The sequence below is a fragment of the Chiloscyllium plagiosum genome, unplaced genomic scaffold (genome assembly GCF_037043375.1).
Source record: "Chiloscyllium plagiosum isolate Xiang-an unplaced genomic scaffold, Cpla_swu_hap1 HiC_scaffold_46, whole genome shotgun sequence".
NCBI lineage: Eukaryota > Metazoa > Chordata > Chondrichthyes > Orectolobiformes > Hemiscylliidae > Chiloscyllium > Chiloscyllium plagiosum.
This window is the reverse complement of record NW_028270184.1, coordinates 46475377-46495679: the sequence shown is the minus strand read 5'-3', so window position 1 is coordinate 46495679 and position 20303 is coordinate 46475377.

Here is a 20303-nt window from a genome sequence, read left to right as displayed (position 1 = left end):
TGTCCAAAATATAGCCAAACTTGGTTTCATCCAAAATCTTTCTAACCATGCCTTCTATAATTCTGATCTGAATCATTTGTAAAAATGTCAAGCAAAAATGGAGCACAAGTCCCTGTGGAATACCATTGTGCACAGTGTCACGAAGCTGGTCCCATTTCTCTAAAAGCTTCCTTTTCTCAAATATAATGTTTTCTTGATTTTTTTTTCCAGAGGGGTCATAAATAGTTCCCGGTTCCAAGGTGACTGGTTTGGTACAGAGATTAAACGGTTTTGTGATTAAAGGTATAATGAAAGGGGAGTGGTCAGCTCTCGAGGTGAGCAGTTCAGTCCTGAACCAGTTTGTAGTTCACTGTGTGGACAGGCTCTCTATATATCTCTCTGTCCATCTATCTCTCTCTCTCTCTCTCTCTCTCTCTCTCTCTCTCTCTCTCTCTCTCTCTCTCTCTCTCATTCTGCCCTTCTAACTTTAACCTGTAAGCATTTGTTCCATTTGTACTGTTTTTCAGGGGGGTTTGCTTATTGGGATGGCTGTGTACTTCCAGAACAGCTAAGTCTAGTTTGAATAGGTTGAGTTCTGTAGGCGTTCTTTCTTCTGTTCTTTTTGTTTCATTGTGTAGTTTTGTGAATATTTTTTGTCTATTTTAAAAGCCCTGATAATTTTCACTGTGCACTTTCTGAATCAAATTACAAAGTGATGGTCTGCGCTGCCTGCTCAAGAATGTTTTGAGCAGCCTGGACTCGTCCATAACAACAGGCCTCTGAAAAATACCCCTCCTCGATAATGCTGTCTCCTGCGATTAGGTAAACATACACAGACACGTACACCACACACACACACACACACGCACTCAAATACACACACACAGACACACACAGAGACGCATACACAGATACACAGACACAAAGACACGCACACAGAGACACACACATACACACGCACAGACACACACAAGAGACAGCACATGCTCACAGACACACACGGACCCACAAAGAGACACACTCACACCGAAATACACACACAAGCTCAGACACACACACGCAGATACACACGTGCATGCGCGTTCTGCACATTCACACATCTTAGCGTCTTTAGGATATAACTCGATAAGTTATGATTAAAGATGGGCTCAAGGCTTGTTGTGAGGGGGAGGAGAACTGGCTTGAAAAACATGTCAGCCATGATCAATAGTTCAGTAGACTGGATGGGCCAAATGGCCTTTTTTACTGCTCTAATTTTGTACGCTCTATCGTACGTGCATTCGTCTGTGTTAGTGTCTGTATTTGCATGTGCATGTGTGTCTGTGTGTCCGTGTTTTTGTGTGTCTTTGTTTTTGTGGGGTTGAGTGTGTCTGTGTGTGCACGTCTGTGTGTGTGTGTTTGAGTGTGTCCCTGTGTATATGTCTGTGTGTGTCTTTGAGTGTATCTATGTGTACCTGTCTGTGTATGTATCTGTGTGTGTGTCTGCACATGTTTGTCCTCTTCAATACTTTTAGAAATGGAAATATCAATATACATTTTTGTAATTTCTATACTGTTTGTCAATGATCTTTCCATCATAGCTTGAGGAACTTTGTTTCCGTCATGAATTTGTTATTTTAACAGATGAAGAAAATCTACATGACTTCTTCCTAGGACGACCCTGACCCATTGTGAGACCTATATCATAGGCGATATCATCAAACTGGTTACACCAATACTTTGCTGTGACCAATGGAGAAGTGACAGTGGAAATGAAAACAGTTACTCAACAACCCAGGGAAGTCTGGACCGGTGAGCCAGACATTAGTGGTGGGTCAGTTGTTGGAGAGGATTCTGAGGGATAGCCAATTGCATGCATGTTCAAAGGCAAGGTTTGATTGGGGATAGTCACCATGGCTTTTTTCATGAGAAATCGTGTCACACTAATTTGACTGAGTATGTCAAAGAGGACAAAGCAGATTGATGAAGGCAGTGTTCTAGATGCTTTCCATTTGGACGAGAGCAAGTTCTTCGGAAAGATTCTGTATATTAGGCAAGTTAGTAAGGTTTGGACACAGGGGAACCAGCGCACCCAAGCCAATTGAATACGAAACTTAGGTTGAAGGGAGGCGACAGAGGTTGGTAGAGGATTGCTTTTCAGAATGGAGGCCTGTGAACAATAGTGTGCCACAAGGATCAGTGCTGAGCCCACTGCATTTCGTCATTTATATAAATGATGTGGATGTGACCATAGGTGGTAAGGGTAGCAAGTTTGCAGATTACACCAAATTTTTTGGTGTTGTGGGTAATGAAGAAAATTATCTCAGAGTGCAATGAGACCTCGATCAGATGGGCCATGGGCTGACAAGTGGCAGATGGAGTTTAATTCAGATAAATGTGAAGTGCTGCATTTTGGGAAGCAAATCGGTGTACTTAATTGAAATTTATTGGAGGATGTTGCTGAGCAACGAGAGAGAGAGATGTAGATGCAACGCTCCTTCAAAGTGAATAGGATAGTGAACAAGGTGTTTGGAATGTTTGCCTTTATTTGTCAGAGCATTGAGTTTCGGAGTTGGGATGTCATGTTACAGCTGTACAGGATGTCAGCGAGGCCACATTTTGGAATAGTGTGTGCAGTTCTGGTCTCCCTGCTGTACGAAGGTTGCTGTGAAACTTGAAAGGGTTCAGAAAAGATTTATAAGGATGTTGCCAAGTTTCGAGAGTTTGAGCTATAAGCAGAGGCTGAATAGGCAAAAGCGGTTTTCCCTGTAGAATCACGGGCTTAGGGCTGACCCTATAGAGGTTTAAAAATAATAAGGGACCCAGGCTGGATATGAAAGAGGTCGCTCATCTCTCTTTACAGAGCTTCCCCTCTCTGCAACTTGTGCTTCATATGTTGGTCATGTAGTGGACCCAGTTCCACTGTGAATACAGCCCCCATATCTCAACCAGAGATGGTCCAGATAATCTGGCAACATTCAATAACAGAGCTTCCAGGAAAATGACAAACTCTACTTTCCAATTATAGAATGTGAAACGCCACAAACAGGGGTATGTCATTCATCAACCCCCCCTCCCCCCCGCAAGCATGTCTTCACCCACAATCAGATCATGAGGTCTAATATGCTCTTCCATGTCCAACTCTTCACAACCCTCAACTCTGATTGTTCAAAAAACACTCCCTGCCACCACACTGTGACCTATTGATGTGAGCAAAAGACGTGAACACAAGGGCTTAGGGAAGAGTGACAGGCCCTGACATCAAGGCATCATTTCACTAAGGACAGTCTCAAGGAGCCTGAGCAGGATTGCACTTAATGGGAATCAGTTGTAAACTTCCCTGGTTAGAATGATTTAAAGCAAAAAGCACAATGATTGTGGTTTGTGTACAAAACTCCATGCAGTCATGGACATGTCTGCAAAAGGTCTTCAAGGTAGCTTCCTCAGCACAAACCTCTTCAGCTGCTTCATAAAGATTAGAAGTGGGGGTGTTCACTGAAGGTCACACAATATTCAGGAAAAATGTCCCCCTTCAGCTCCTGAACTCGTCTGTGTCCATGTGCAGCAAAATCTGGACAACATACAGGCTTGTTCTGTTGGAAGTATTGGTAACATTCATGCAACAGTGCTGCTGGACACTGCACATTTCCACAGTTAAAAGGAGGAGATTATTCGCACTAGCTTCACATGAATACGCAGAAGTCATTCAGCTCAATTCAATTATTGGAGAAGTGTAGAGATAGCCCATTTAGTGCCTCCAACCAATTATACAGGAAGAGAAGGAGTCACGTGTTATGGACGACCGCAGAGCTTCTCAAAAATATTTGAAGGCGTTGGCCGAGACTCAATTAATAATTAAGTGTTCTGATACATTAATATCCCATAAACATGTACTTAGCAAAACGGAAAGATCAGACACAGATTCTCAAATGCAGTTCTCCAATCTAGGAGGGAAAACAAATCAAGTGAAAATTTAGAGAGAGTTGCAGCCAGGAGACTTCCACTGAAGCTTCCAACTCTGTGGAGACCCCAATAACTTCTAATGTTACTGAGAAACCAAAACACTTGCTGTAATGTGGCTGCCAGAACTGCACACAGTATTCTAACTATGGCCTAACCATGGCATGTTTAACTCATATTATGTCGCCTTGATGAATAAACACTATACCTACAGTCCCGTGTGATTTCTTAACTGGCTATTACACTGTCCAGTCACATTCAGAGAGGTGTGGAGAAACACTCTCTGACCGCCCTAGTGTTCTGCTATTCACTGAATTCTCCCCTGTCTGGCTCCATTTTCCAAAGTGCATCAACTCATATTTATCAGGGCTCCATTCCATCTGCCATCTGACCATTCCACCTGTATCTTCCAGTAACATAAGGCCTTCCTTCTCACTGCCAACCACCTGGCCAATCTTTGTGTCAAACACAAAATTACTTATTACGCTCAGCCCCCACCCACCACCCCTCCACATTCACATTTACATCATTTATGAATACCACAAATAATTCGATACATTGCACTGCTCCTTATGGTACACTACCAGACACTGGTCTATCTCTACCACCTTTCCAGTAACTTGGTACCACATAGCTGTTTTCTAGTCCTCTAGCACCTCCCTTGTGTGGTCAGATTCGACTAAAACATTTAGGTCAAGTCATTTCCTCTCTTGTCTCCAACAGCATCCCGCGATACAACTCATCTGAACTTTACATCATCCAAAACCATCAATTTCAACTTGCATCTTACATCAATCTGTTCGAGAGCCTCCCAGTCCATCTTCTTGAATTCAGTACCTGCATTGTGCTTCTCCCAACTAAAACAGATGTGAAGCTCTCATGTCACAGTCTATCAATGTTCCCCAGTTTCACATACTGATTATCCCCTTGGTTTCGAAATTGGTCCTAATTTTTCCCTGGCTATTCTGTTCAGCTTGATGTTTTTGTAGAACATCTTGGGTTCCCCCTAACTTTGCCTGCTGCACTTCTCCATGCCCCTATATGAGTCAGTCTGCTGTGGGTGAATTTTCTAGGTTTCCCTGAGATGACCTCTCATTCTTTGAAACAGTACAGAACACAGGTATAATCTCATCCACACTGCATGGAGTCTGTGCGGAACGCCTTTACTTCGATATTCCAATTTCCGTTAACAGAAGGCCAACTTCACTTTTACCCTTCCATTTTCAAAAGTCGCCCCGAGCCACGTTGGTTCAATTTTATTTAATATTCACTTTCTGAACTCTTAAACATCCACCTGAATATCAAACTATATCACATCCAATATTTCTCCATTGTCTCCGCCTACAAGAAACATCTTCAAACCATTTCAAAAAAAGTTTGTTAACAGTGATTATTCGGGTGAGATCCAAGATGGCGGCGATCCAGTAGGTCTGCCCTGCTGAGCTCTGCACCAGAACCCAAACAAAGTGATGCATTCACCCTCTCTTTCTTTCCTATTGTGGTAAACATCGGTCGTTTTTGATCCCCAGTATTGCTCTCTGCCATTTTAAGCCAGTAACGGAAAATGACTAAGGGAAAGGGACCATGAGGATCACAACCAGCAGGGCACTGCAGCAATGGATCCACCCGCGGCTGTGATGTTGGCCTCTGCGAACACACCAGGAAACTGATTTGTGGAACAGAGCCAGGTCTCAGAGCCTGCGAGAGAAGATTGATTCAGCAACGGAGGAGACCTGAACCATGCAGGAACTGATCTCAGCCATGCTGGAGAAGCATGGCCAGGAGATCCAGCGTCTCGGGCCACACGTCGAGGAGGCGGAAGTGGAGACCGCGGCTTTGGAAACCATGGCAGAATCCTCAGCGGGCCTGGTCCAAGCCCTAGAATGTTAGGTATAGGCCTTAGTAGAGCAGGTCAAGCACCTCGAAAATTGGAGCCGTCAGAAGTACATCAGCTTGGTCGGGCTGCCGGAACGGGAACAAGAAAGCCAGCTCGTCAGCTACTTGGAACAATGGCTCACACAATTTTTGAAGCTGGAATTCAGGGCAGACTGGGTGCGGGTCGAGCGGGCCCATCGGATCGGACCAGCATCCCTGCCCGGTTCGAGTGCAACTCCAGCACGATAGAGCAAAACAGGTGCTGGACGCTTCTTGAGCGCTACGGAAGGATCCATAGGTTCTGATCTACAAAGGATCACGAATTATGTTTATTTTCCCAAAAGCTTTCTACGGCTGTGATCCACAAGAGGCAATCCTTTGATAAAGCAAAAAGGAGGCTGAGGGACGTGAATATTCTGTACTTGGTAAGATATCCAGCAATATTATGTTTGAGCCATGGAGAGTCTGTGTTTAATTTTGACTCACTAGAAAACGCAAAGGACTTCCGGTACACATTAAAACAGACTGGCTGGTTCAAATAATATGGACAAATGTGTTCCCTTTGTTTTCTCTGTGGCTTGCGTGGTTTACCTCATTTTGGGTTTTTTTTTAGTATGTGGAGGTCCCATTTTCCTTTTTTCTCTCTCCTCCTTTCTTCCTCCTCTCCCATTATCCTTTATTTTTTTCTATCATGTGCTTTTCGTTTCTCTCTTAGTACGGAATGGGAATGGGGGTTGGGGAGGTGTGGTGGTTACATTCTATTTCACCAGGACTGCCTCGGATCAAAGTATGGATGGGACGGTGTTGAATGCCCACTTTTAATTTTCTTGTTGTAAGACCCATGTAACGTTTTTTAACTTTGTTTTGTCTGGGTTGGGAGCGGCTTTAGATAGGAGGAGCCATGGGCGATTAGTGGTAGTATGAGCGTCCCTTGTGGGAAAGGGGGAAAATCTCTGCTTACTTGTGTTCTATGTTGGTTCATGTTAGAAGTAGTTGTTTAAAGTGTTGATTTGGTTGTTATTATAGTTATGGTTTCAAGTTTATACGAACTGTTTACATCTTTCACTTGGCACGCTATAAATGGGGTTTTTCTCCCAGTGGGTCATGGGCTGCTTCGGATGGTTATGGCTAACCGCTCATTTAAATGGTGCACCTGGAATGTTAAAGGGAGCCATTCACTGATTAAGAGAAAAAAAATATACGTTCAAGCCATAAAAAGGAAATGGTTGATGTAACCTTGCTGCAAGAAACACATCTAACCGATAAGGACCATTTAAAGTTACAGCAGGGACTGTTCAGCCGGGTGTGTTCTCATCCTTTAATTCAACAAGTTGAGGAGTAGCTATACTCATTCATTAGAACCTTCCACTTCAGTTGTTTGACCAAATTAAGAATGAATGTGGGTGGTCTCTGATCCTTAAAGTTTTAGTACATGGAGAGGAAAACTGGACCTTGAATAATATTGCCCACAGCACAGCCCCTCAAATTTCAAATAGATGGGCTCTCCAGGTTGATGATCCTTGGGGCACGTCGTACAATTTAGGGGAGACTTTAACTGACGTATGCATAGGATGTCGAGGGGTTTCGCGGGTATTTCTCCGCCACCCAGGCAGCTGGTGGACATGAACAGGTAGCTGGATTGGTGGATGTGTGAGATGTCTTCACCCTGAACATAGGGACTTCACCTTTTTTTCGAACCCACAGAAGTGCTATACTGGGATTGACATGTTGTTTGCCGGATTGGTCTTTTTAAAATTCGGTGCTGTCCGTAGAATTGGGAACATAGCCATTTCTGATCATGTGACAGTGTACATGGAGGTCAAGGATGGTGGTGAAGGGACAGGCTCACAGCACTGGCTCGTGGATCCTTTCCTCCTGAAGGATAGCAAATTCATTGAGTATTTTTCGGGGGAATTTAAATTTTTTTGGAACATTAACTTGTGTACGACCAGTAATCCGACGGTGCTCTGGGAGACTGCCCAAAGCCTATACAAGGGATTTGATTATTTCTTACTCGGTGACTCAGAAGTGGCAGAAGGGAGAGCAGCAGCGTAAGCTTGAGGCTCGGCTGAAGAGAGCTGATACACCATATTTTGTCAGACCGCCTATAACTTAATTGCAGCAGATTACAGCCCTCCAGACTGCTCTGAATGCTGCACTCGCCCAGACAGCAGAGAGAGAGATTTCCTTTGCGAAACAGAAGTTATTCGAGCATGGTAATAACCAGGTAGATATTAGGCGCACTTGGCCAGAAAGAAGATTGCTGCTATTATCACCCGCGATACCAAAAGATTAATGCAGCGTTCAGGAAGTTTTATTCTGGGTTGTTCCAGTCAGCGGGCTGGGAGGACTGATTGGCGACGGTGGAGTCCTTTATTAAGATCTTGGACCTCCCAGGTGTAAGTTCAGAGGAGGCGTCTCTTTAGAATGCTCCTCTGATAATCCGAGAGATAAAGGAGACAGTGAGGCGGCACCAAAGTGGTAAAGCCCCCGGCCCAGATGGATTTTCGGAGTGAGATTTTGAAAGAGTCATGCTGGCTGGGCCAATGTTGGATATGTACAATTATTCGTACAGTCAGGACTGCCTCCCATCCTCTCTGAGAGAAGGAAATATTTTTCTTATTCTCAAGAGAGGGAAAGTCCCAGAGGATTGCACTTTGTATATGGCTATATCATTATTAAAAGTCGACTTTAAAATTTTGTCGAAAATGCTGGCTTTGAATGTCCATTGTGAAAGAGGACCATTTTTATTAGGGGTCATAGGTCCTCTGATAATATTAGAAGAGTGCTAAATATGGTTCCAGTCTGCCAGCAAGGTTCGATTCCAGGCTCGGGGGTCTCCCTGGATGCAGAGAAAGAACTTGACCGGAGGGAGTAGATATGCACCTTTTATATCCTTGAATGGTTTGGTCTTGGAGGGGTCTTCGCCAGCTGGGTGGAAGTCTTATATAGTGACCCAAAAGCAGCGGATTTCACTGATGATTTAAGGTCTGACAATTTTAGTATTGACAGCAGTAGCCAGCCAAGTTGCCCCCTTTCACTGTTACCATTTACATTAATGATTGAGCCGTTGGCAGAAGCCAGCCGGAGGGACGCCAATATCACTGCCATGGAGGTAGAATCACGAAGGCATAAGATCACCCTTTAAGCAGATGGCGTTCCTCTCTTTATAACTAACCCAATTATATTTGTGTCCTGTTTAATACAAATGATTAATTTATTTGGATTTTTCTCAGCGTATAAAATCTATTTTATGAAATCGGAGGCCATCCCTGTTGGGAGTCTTATTAGAGTACCCGACCTTGGGGTGGAATCTGATTCCCTTCCAGATGGTCACAAGGAGGTTTAGATATTTTATTCATCCCAGCCTTCGATCAATTATATAAAGCTAACTTCGTGCAGTTGCTCGAGAAGATAACACAGAATCTTCCAATATCCTGTTTGGGTTAGCTCGGGTTAAAATGAATGTCCTTCCTTATTTATGATACCCCATGCCAATGCTCCCTTTGACGCTGCCCAGGCAGGCGCTATGGAGGGTTAACAGTTGGCTTTGATCTTTCATCTAGCGTCACAGATGGCCTCCTGTTCAGCTGGACAAATTGCAGCTTCCACAGCGAATGGGGGCGTGTCGATTTTCCATACTTTAAGAAATACCAACTAAGGTTCCTTGCTATCTGATGTGGCTGATTGGGCTTAGCCGGGACCCATTGTCAATTTGGCTGGACATCGAGGCCTTCCGGGCAAGGTGTCCCCTCATTAATCTGTTGTTCATGGACAAGATGAGGACTGTTATGGAGAATTGCAGAAACCGATTGTCCTTAACACATTGAAAGCATGGAGAATGATGGGACAAGTTAAGGGCAATTTACAAATCAAAAACATCAGTTTTCACCCCAATTGTAGGATTGGTAGGATTCCAGCCGGGATTGATGGATTCTGACTTTAGGTTCTGGGAGTCCAGATGAGTTTCCTGTTCGGGAGATTTTTTTGACGGGGAGGTCAAGATGAATTTTGAGCAGCTGAACTAGGAATATGAGGTATCTGGGAGGGGCCTCTTTTGTTACTTTCAGCTTCAGGACTTTACACCGAAAAAGACTATATTAATGGTTCGTCTTTGGAAGTCAGATATGGAGACGACAGTGCTTCAGAGTACGGGCACTCTCTCGATCAGCGCCTTCTGACATTTATCAGGAGGTAGTGTCTCGAAGGCCATTGACCCTGTTAGACCAGAACAGGAAGAGGCTATTCAGCCTGTGGAGCCCGATATATAGTTACGGGAGGAGCCCAGTCAGCTCCTCGAGTCGATAACACTGGGCCCAGACTGGGCCATGCCGGACAGTACCCTGTTATGCAGCAATAGGATCAGTCTATTCAGCCTCCTCAAGTCTGCAACATAGGAACTGGAAGAGGTCACACAGGACTGGAGATTGGTGCACTGGGATACCAGGAGGACATTCAGTCCCTTCGAGCCTGTTGCACGGGAATTGGAGAAGGATGCAAACTATAAGATTTCTTATGGGAAAGGAGGAAGAAGCTTACCTCACATGTCTCGTATGTGGGAACAGAAGAAGGCCAATCATTCCATCACGCCTATATCAGGGATTCAGGAGAGACCGTTCAGTATCTCCAGCCTGTGATGGAGGAATATGAGAAGGTTTTTTCAGCCCCTCAAACTGTTACACAGCAACAGGAAGATTTCATAAGCCCTCATGACGCAAACGCATCAACAGGAGGAGAACAGGCAGACCATCGAGATGGTGTTGTGGAACACCAGAAAGACATCAGCCCATCGATTTTGTGCACAAGGAAGAGAATGAGTCCGTTCAGTGACGCAGACCTCTTACAGAGCAATTAGAGCAGGTCATTTCACGCCATGTGCCAATTATACAGGATTGGAGCGAACAAAGAGTTTATAGAGAGATAAGAATTTAGAATTATCACCTTCGCGATGGAATATATAGTAGTGGGAAAACTGTTGAAATTTAAGAAATATTGTTAAAGTCGATTATTCAAGAATTAATGACAAGAAATTTGAAAAGTCAAAGCACAATCCATCAGAATCAACATGATTTGGATCATGAGGATCCTACAGATGAAATATTTGGACTTCCAGAAGGCATTGAAGAGCTCTGCACAAATGATTAATCTGCAGAATAAGATCGTTTACGATTAAAAGCAATTTATCAGCTTCGATACAGGCTTGGTGAAGCAACAAAATGAGTGAGATTGAAAAAATATGGGTCATTTTCTTTTTGGCAAAATTCAACTTTTAGGAAACCATGTCTTGGTCCCCAGGCCCCAACTATTTACAATCTATAGTCTTACGTAGTTGAGAGGATAGAACATGTTATAACGAAATTAACAGATGACACTAACTCAGGTGAGAAATTGCAATGAAGATGCAAGAAATTAGAAAATGTATATGGATAGGTTGGGCAACATTTGACAGAAGAAACTGTACAACAAAACGTATGAGTGTATCCGTTTGGATCAGTGTAACAGAAAGGCAAATTATTATCCAAATGGAGAGAGACTTCAGAATGATTAGGTGCAGAGGGATCTGGCTCCCGCGTCCATATTACAGAATACTCAGATGTAGGTAGAGCAGATAATGAGAAAGACAAGTGCAACTTTGGCATTTATTTCTAAAACAGTGGATTATAAAGGGAGGGAGGTGTGAGATTGCAACTGAGTACGTGTGCAGTCTTGGTGTCCTGAATGTTGGAGGGATGTATTTGCCATGGAGACAGTTCAGAAGTGGTTTACTCGATTGACTCCAGAGCTGAGGAGTTTGTCCTCTGAAGAGAGATTGAGCAGTTCAGGCCAACACTGCCTGGAGTATAGAAAAATGAGAGGAGATGTCAGAGGTCTGGATGATGTTAAAGGTGATTGACAATGTCGATGTGAAGTGGATATTTCCTCATGTGGGACAATCTCGAACGATCCTAAAACCATAGGACAGGAACGTGGAAGCAACAATGACATCAGCCATGATTGTATTCAATGGCAGAACAGGCCTGAGGGGTTGGATTGTTCCTCATTCTTATTCAGCCGTTTGAATGTGTCACACATAAATGGGGGAGGACTGGTTATCAAACAGGAAACAGGCACTCCGGAAAAGTCAGCCTTAGTCAGTTTGACAGAACGTCACCAGTGGAGTCACACAGTGACCAGTGCAGGGTCCACAGCTCTTTACAATCTGTATGAATGATCAGGAGGAGTGGAACAAATGTACTGTAACTAAGTTTGCCAATTAAACTAAGATAAACAGGAAACTAAATTATCAAGGGAAGGTGGAGAGTCTGTAATTGGTTATGGACAGGTGAAGTCAATGGATAAAAGTTTAGCAAATGGGATTTAAGGTAATATATAGTCTGCCATTTGTTTTAGGAAGAATGGTAGGTAGTATGTTACTGAAATGGAGAAAGACGACAGGACTCAGTGATGCAATGTGTACTGGAGGGTTCATTCTGACCCGGTCAGACACGGGAAGTGTTGCTCCATCTCCCTAATGTTCCCAGGGACCTCATTGCTCTCAAAAACCATACATATCCTCCGACTCCAAATGTTGACGTTGATATCGACATATTGGTTGATGATGGAGCTGTCACCCACTCCTGCCTGGAAAGTTCCGGAAATTAGAAGCTGAATGAAACAGTGACCCTAACAACCACTGGCAGCACCGTCCTCCCCCTGGTGTGAAGCTGCAGGTCGTGTTTAAGGAAGTGACACCACTCTGTGACCAGCTCCTTGTTCAATCAGGGTCCCCTCATACTCTGCTCTTGAGTGAAATGTAACTTGGGGAGCTATTCCTGGAAAACCCGGAGTGGATGCAACAGATCCCTTTCCCCGCATACACTCACTCTGTGGTTTCAGATCTTTCTCTCTGTGCAGCCTCTGCTCCATTTGTTGTTCATCTTACAGACACAGATGTTGTAACTATAGTCCCTGCGCTCCATCCTGAGTTGGATCACCAAATCCTCAGGTCTCCCTGAATGTCTGAGGCAGCTCACAGCACAACCTCCAGCAAACCATCCCCAGCACCTCCACTAACTTTTCAATAACAGGAGTTAGTCAGAAGCCCCTCAGCTACAAGTTAGATGCCTGCTCTTTAACAATAATACTAGAGAGGTTTCCTCGTGTTACTGACCACACAATCATCTGAGAGGGACAAGCACACGTGTTCAGTGGACACGCACAGACCAAGGTTCAAAGGCGTGTCTAAAGCTGCTGGAACCCCTGTACAACATGGGGCACCACATGGAGCACACCGGGAAGTGAACAGCAGCCAAACACATACACCCCTGTCCATGCAACAGCACATGAGACACACCGGGAAGTGAGCAACAGTCAAACACATACATCCCTGTCCATGGAGTACCACAAGGGACACACTGTGAAGTGAACAACAGTCAAACATATACATTCCTGTCCATGGAGTACCACATGGGGCACACTGGGAAGTGTACAACAGCCTGGTGCACACACCCCTGTCCGTGGAGCACCACATGTGACACACCAGGAAGTGAACAGAAGCCTGACACACATCAATTCATTGTTTCTGAGCTTCACAATGCCAGCTCTCGATACACGAGGGAGCCAAATGGGACCCACAGACGGAATGATCAGGAGCGCACGAGCCATACATTTTGCACATTGTTTCTGAGCTTCATAATGATTTCCCCGGGATTTCAGGGATATGAGCACCAATGGCCAGGTCAAGGTACAGAAGGACGGATATTCATGTTATAATTGGGTGATTTTTTGATCGACAAGTTCAGTAAACGTGGCTCCTCTCACACAAATGGGAGTAACTGGATGAGTAGTACTTTCGTAGGTCCAATAACAAAAATAAGAATATAAAGTGAATGTGCTGACAAATCAGTTGAAATCCACGTCACAGAATCAGGCACCATAATCCAGATGACATATGTGTGCAGCATGTAACAGTGTTCAGACCAACTAGTGTACTGCTCAACACAACCCAGCAATCTGTGCAGACCACACCAGTCCATGAACTCCCTCTCCAACACTGGGAGCTATGCAGTGAACAGCAGTGAATTGCTATGTAAACCAGGAGCAGGTACCATCCCAGCCAGGAGAGCAGTGTACACCACACCAGGGCATTGATCTGAAAACCAGGAACAGTTACGCTCCCAGCATGTAGAGCAGTATGCACTACCCCAGTGCATTGAACTGTAAACCAGGAGAAGTTACCATCCCAGCATGTAGAGCTGTGTACACTGGCCCAGTGCTTTCCTCAGTAACACTGTGTTAGAGCACTGCCCAGAGTGGGGAAACTTGCAGCCCATGCTGGAAGTGACAGGATGTACAGCTCTTATCCATTTACAGCTCCATATCTCCATTGTGTCAATGGATGTAGAATATCTCAAGACAAAGGAGAAAGATGACTTAACGTTTAGTAGGCAAGGATCAGACAGGACTCTAGAGGGTTAAAAGGTAGTCAGGAAGGAAGTGAAGAATAATCTCAGGACAGAGAGAAGCGGGCATGAAAAAGACTTGGTGAGTAGGATTAAGGTAAAACTTGAGACGTACTACACTTTTGTGAGGAACACGATGATGGTCTGAGTGAGGGTAGGGCTCACCAGGATAGTGGAGGGAACTTGCGCCAGGAGTCAGAGAAGATAGGGGAACATAGAACATAGAGATTATTCTTCATAGAACATAGAGATTGTCTTAAGATTATTCTTCACTTCCTTTCTGACTACCTTTTAACCCTCTAGATCCCTGTCTGATCCTTGCCTACTTAACGTTAATTCATCTTCCTCCTTCCTCTTGAGATATTCTACATCCATTGACACAATGGAGATATGGAGCTGTAAATGGATAAGAGCTGCCCATCCTGTCACTTCCAGCATGTGCTGCAAGTTTCCCCACTCTGGGCAGTGCTCTAACACAGTGTTACAGCGCAGTACAGGCCCTTCTGCCCTCGATGTTGCGCCAACCAGTCATACCAATCGGAAGCCCATCTAACCTACACTATTCCATGTACGTTCATATGCTTGTCCAATGACGATTTAAATGTGCTTAAAGTTGGCGAATCTACTACTGTTGCAGGCAAAGCATTCCATATCCTTACTACTATCTGAGTAAAGAAACTGCCTCTGACATCTGTGCTATATCTGTCATCTTTCAATTTTAAACTAACCCCCCTCGTGCTCGCCGTCACCATACTTGGAAAAAGTCTCTTCCTGTCCACCCGATCTAACCCTCTGATTATCTTATATGCCTATATTAAGTCACCTCTCAACCTTCTTCTCTCTAACGAAAACAGCCTCAAGTCCTTTGTGGGCGGCATAGTGGCACAGTGGTTAGCTGCCTCACAGCGCCAGAGACCCGGGTTCAATTCCCAACTTAGGCGACTGACTGTGTGGAGTTTGCACGTTCTTCCTGTGTGTGCTTGGATTTCCTCCGGGTGCTCCGGTTTCCTCCCACAGTCCAAAGATGTGCAGGCCAGGTGAATTGGCCATGCTAAATTGTCCGTAGTGTTACGGAAGGGGTAAATGTAGGGGTATGGGTGGGTTGCGCTTCAGCGGGTCAGTGTGGACTTGTTGGGCCGAAGGGCCTGTTTCCCCACTGTAATGTAATGTAATCTATTCCCTCAGCCTTTCTTTGTAAGAGCTTCCCTCCATACCAGGCAACGTCCTAGTAAATCTCCTCTGCGCCCTTTCCAAAGCTTCCACATCCTTCGAATAGGCGGTGACCAGAACTGTACACAATACTCCAAGTGCGGCCGCACTAGAGATTTGTACAGCTGTAGCACAGCGTCATGGTTCCGGAACTTGATCCCTCTCTTATTAGAAGCTAGAAAACTGTAAGCCTTCTTAACAACCCTGTCAACCTGGGTGGCAACTTTCAAGGATCTGTCTACCTGGACACCGAGATCTCTCTGCTCATACACACTACCAAGAATCTTACCATTAGCCCAATACTTTGCATCCCGGTCACTCCAACCAAAGTGAATCACCTCACACTTGTCCGCATTAATCTCCATTTGCCACCTCTCAGCCCAGCTCTGCAGCTTATCTATGTGTCTCTGTAACCTACAACATTGTTCATCACTATCCACAAACCTACCGACCTTAGTGTCGTCTGCAACTTTACGAACCAACCTTCTATGCCCTCATCCAAGTCGTTTATAAAAATCACGAACAGGAGTGGACCAACACCGACCCTTGTTGTACACCACTGGTAACTGGACTCCAGAATGAATATTTCCCATCAACCACCACCCTCTGTCTTCTTTCAGCAACCAAATTACTGATCCAAACTGCTATATCTCCCACAATTCCATTCCTCTGCATTTTTTACAATAGCCTACTGTGTGGAACCTTATCGAACGCCTTGCTGAAATCCATATATACCACATCAACCGGTTTACTCTCAGCTACCTGTTTGGTCACCTTCTCAAAGAACTCAATAAGGTTTGTGAGGCACGACCTACCCTTCACAAATCCGTGCTGACTATCCCTAATCAAATTATTATTTTCTTGATTATTATAAATCCTATCTCTTATAACCTTTTCCACACTTTACCAACAACTGGAGTAAGTCTCACTCGTCCATAATTACCAGGGTTGTCTCGACTCCCCTTCTTGAACAGGAGAACCACATTTGCTATCCTCCAGTCTTCTGGCACTATTCCCGGAGACATTAACGATTTAAAGATCAATGCCAAAGGCTCGGTAATCTCCTCTCTGGCTTCCCAGAGGATCCTAGGATAAATCCATTCTGGCCCAAGGGACTTATCTATTTTCATAAGCTGCAGGATTTCTAATACCTCTTCCTTGTGAACCTCAATCCATCTAGTCTGGTAGCCTGTATCTCACTAATCTCCTCGAAAGCATTGTCATTTTTTAGAGTGAATACTGTTGAAAATATTGATTTAGTGCTTCCCCATCTCCTCTGACTCCACACACAGCTTCCCACTACTATCCTTGATTGGCCCTAATCTTACACCCGTCATTCTTATATTCCTTAAATACCTATAGAAAGCCTTAGGGTTTATCCTGATCCTATCCGCCAATAACTTCCCGTGTCTCCTCCTGTCTCTTCTGAGCTCTCTCTTTAGGTATTTCCTGGCTACCTTGCAACCCTCAAGCACCCTAACTGAGCCTTCACATCTCATCCTAACGTTAGCCGCCTTCTTCCTCTTGACCAGAGATTCCATTTCATTCGTAAACTACAGCTCCCGTGCACTACAGCTTCCTCCTTGCCTGACAGGTACATACTTATCTAGGACACACAGTACCTTTTCCTTGAATAAGCTCCACATTTCTAAAGTGCCCATCCCCTGCAGTTTCTTACCCCATCATATGCTTCCTAAAAGGCGGCACGGTGGCACAGTGGTTAGCACTGCTGCCTCACAGCGCCAGAGACCCGGGTTCAATTCCCGCCTCAGGCGACTGACTGTGTGGAGTTTGCACGTTCTCCCCGTGTCTGCGTGGGTTTCCTCCGGGTGCTCCGGTTTCCTCCCACAGTCCAAAGATGTGCAGGGTCAGGTGAATTGGCCATACTAAATTGCCCGTAGTGATAGGTAAGGGGTAAATGTAGGGGTATGGGTGGGTTTCGCTTCGGCGGGTCGGTGTGGACTTGTTGGGCCGAAGGGCCTGTTTCCACACTGTAATCTAATATAATATAATATAATCTAAATCTTACCTAATGGCATCGTAATTGCCTTTCCCCCAGCTGTAACTCTTGCCCAGTGGTATACACCTATCCTTTTCTATCACTAAAGTAAACATAACAGAATTGCTATTGCTATCACCAAAGTGCTCACCGACTTCCAAGTCTAACATCTGACCGGGCTCATTATCCAGTATCAAATCTAATGTGGCTTCACCCCTTGTTGGCCTGTCTACATACTGTGTCAGGAAGCCCTCCTGTACACACTGGACGTAAACTGACCCATCTATACTCCTCGTACTATAGTGTTTCCATTCAATATTTCGAAAGTTGAAGTCCCCCATTACAACTACACTGTCTCTGTCACTCCTATCGAGAATCACCTTTGCTGTCCTTTCCTCTACATCTCTGGAACTATTCGGAGGCCGATAGAAAACTTCCAACAGGGTGACCTCTCCTTTCCTGTTTCTGACTTCAGCCCATACTACCTCAGTTGACGAGTTACCAACATCCTTTCTGCAACTGTAATACTGTCCTTTACCAACAATGCCACACCGCCCCCTCTTTAACCATATTCTCTGTTCTTCCTGAAGCATCTAAATCCTGGAACCATCAACAACCATTCCTGTCCCTGCTCTTAACCATGTCTCCGAAATGGCCACAACATTGAAGTCCCAGATACCAAACCATGCTGCAATTTCACTCAACTTATTCCGGATGCTCCTGGTGTTGAAGTGGGCACACTTCAAACCAACCTCTTGCTTGCCGGTGCCATCTTGCGTCCCTGAAACTTGATTTTGGACCTCCCTACTCTCAACCTTTTCTATACTCGAACTACAATCTTGGTTCACATTCCACTACTGGATTAGTTTAAACCCACTCCAATAGCCTTAGTGAATTCCCTCCCCAGGATATTGGTACCCTCCAGTTCAGATGAAGACCACCCTGCTTGTAGAGGTCCCACCTACTCCAGAAAGAGCCCCAATTATCCAAGAATCCAAAACCCTCCCTTGTGCACCACTCTGTAGCCACGTGTTCACCTACTCTCTCTCCCTATTCATTGCCTCACTAGCACATGGCACGAGCAACACACCACAGCCAACAACTCTGATTGGCCTACCTCTAAGCTTCCATCCCAGCTCCCTGAATTTCTGCCTGAAATCTCCATCTATCTTCCTAACTATGTCGTTGATTCCTATGTGGACTACGACTTGGGGTTGCTCCCCCTCCCCCTTAAGGATCCCAAAAACAGGATCAGAGACATCACAGACTCTGGCACCTGGGAGGCAACACACCAACCGTGAGTCTCTCTCGTCCCCACAGAACCTCCTATCTGTCCCCCTAACTATGGAGTCCCCAATGTCTACTGCTCTGCTCCTCTTCCCCTATCCCTTCTAAGCAGCAGGGACAGACTCTGTGCCAGAGACCTCTACCTCACTGCTTTCCCATGGTAAGTCCCCCCCCGCCCCAACCAGTATCCAAAATGGTATACTAATTGTTGAGGGGAATGTCCACAGAGGGTCCCTGCACTGTCTGCCGGTTCCCTTTCCGTCCCCGACAATAAACCATTTGCATTTTTCTTGTACCTTGGGAGTGACTACTTCCCTGTAACTCCTCTTAATAATTCCCTCTGCCTCCCGAATGATCCAAAGTTCATCCAACTCAAGCTCCAGTTCCCTAATGCAGTTTTCGAGTAGCTGGAGTTGGGCGAACTTCCCGCAGATGTAGTCAGCAGGGACACTGGTGGTGATCCTTACCTCCCACATTCAGCAGGAGAAACTTTCAACTGCCCTAACTTACATTCACACTATTCTAAATTCCCAAAGAGACTGTTGAAAAAAATAAGGAATTAAAATAACTCGTTACCTTACCTTACCCCCCAATCTGGCGCACAATCGGGCAACACAACCACACAGATATATGACTTCCCAGAAGTCCTTCGCTCTTCCCTCGAACCTCTCGGCAAATGGAGGCCCAACTCCCGAGGTAAGTCCCTTTTAATGCCGGGAAACTCACCCTTCTCGGCAGCCCTCGCTTACCTATCCTGCTTTCCTCACCGCTCTGGCAAAATTCATTAAGGACCTCTGGGAGCTCCCTAATGAATGCCTTGCTTCAGTATTCAGTTCTGAGAGGGACCTTCATGTTTTGGGTGCAGTGTGAAACAGACAGATATGCTAGAACAGGAGGATGTGCTGAAAAATTTGAGAATCACAAGGATAGACAAATCTTCTTGACCAGCTGGGAAATAAACCTAGGATACTATAGGAAGCGAGAGAAAAGAATGCTGTGTTTTGCGATGATCTTTGTGTCATCACTGTCTACTGGATTTTTGCCAGATGATAGGAGGTTGGCAAATGTTATTCCCTTGTTCATGAAAGGGAATAGAGATAATCCTGTGAATTCGAGGCTAATCATTCTTACGACAGTGATGGGCAAAGTATTGGAGAGGATTTGAGAGACACGAGTTATGATTACTTGGAAAACCATAATTTGATTAGAGACTGTCAGCATGCCTTTGTAAGGAGCAGGTCATGCTTCAAAAGTCTTATTGAACTTTTTGAGGATGTGAAAAAAAACATATTGATGAAGGTAGAACAGTGGATGTGGTGTATTTGGATTTTAGCAAGTCATTTGGTAAAGTTACCAATTGTAGGTTCATTCAGAAAATAAGGAGGCATGGGATACATGGAAATCTGGCTGTCTGATACAGAATTGGCTGGCACATAAAAGACAGAGTGTAGTGGTAGATTGAAAGTACTCAGCCTGGAGCTCGGTGACCAGTGTATTATGCAGGGATTGGTTCTGGGAACTCTGTTCTTTGTGACTTTTATAAGAGAGTTGAATGGGGAATTGGGAGGATGGGT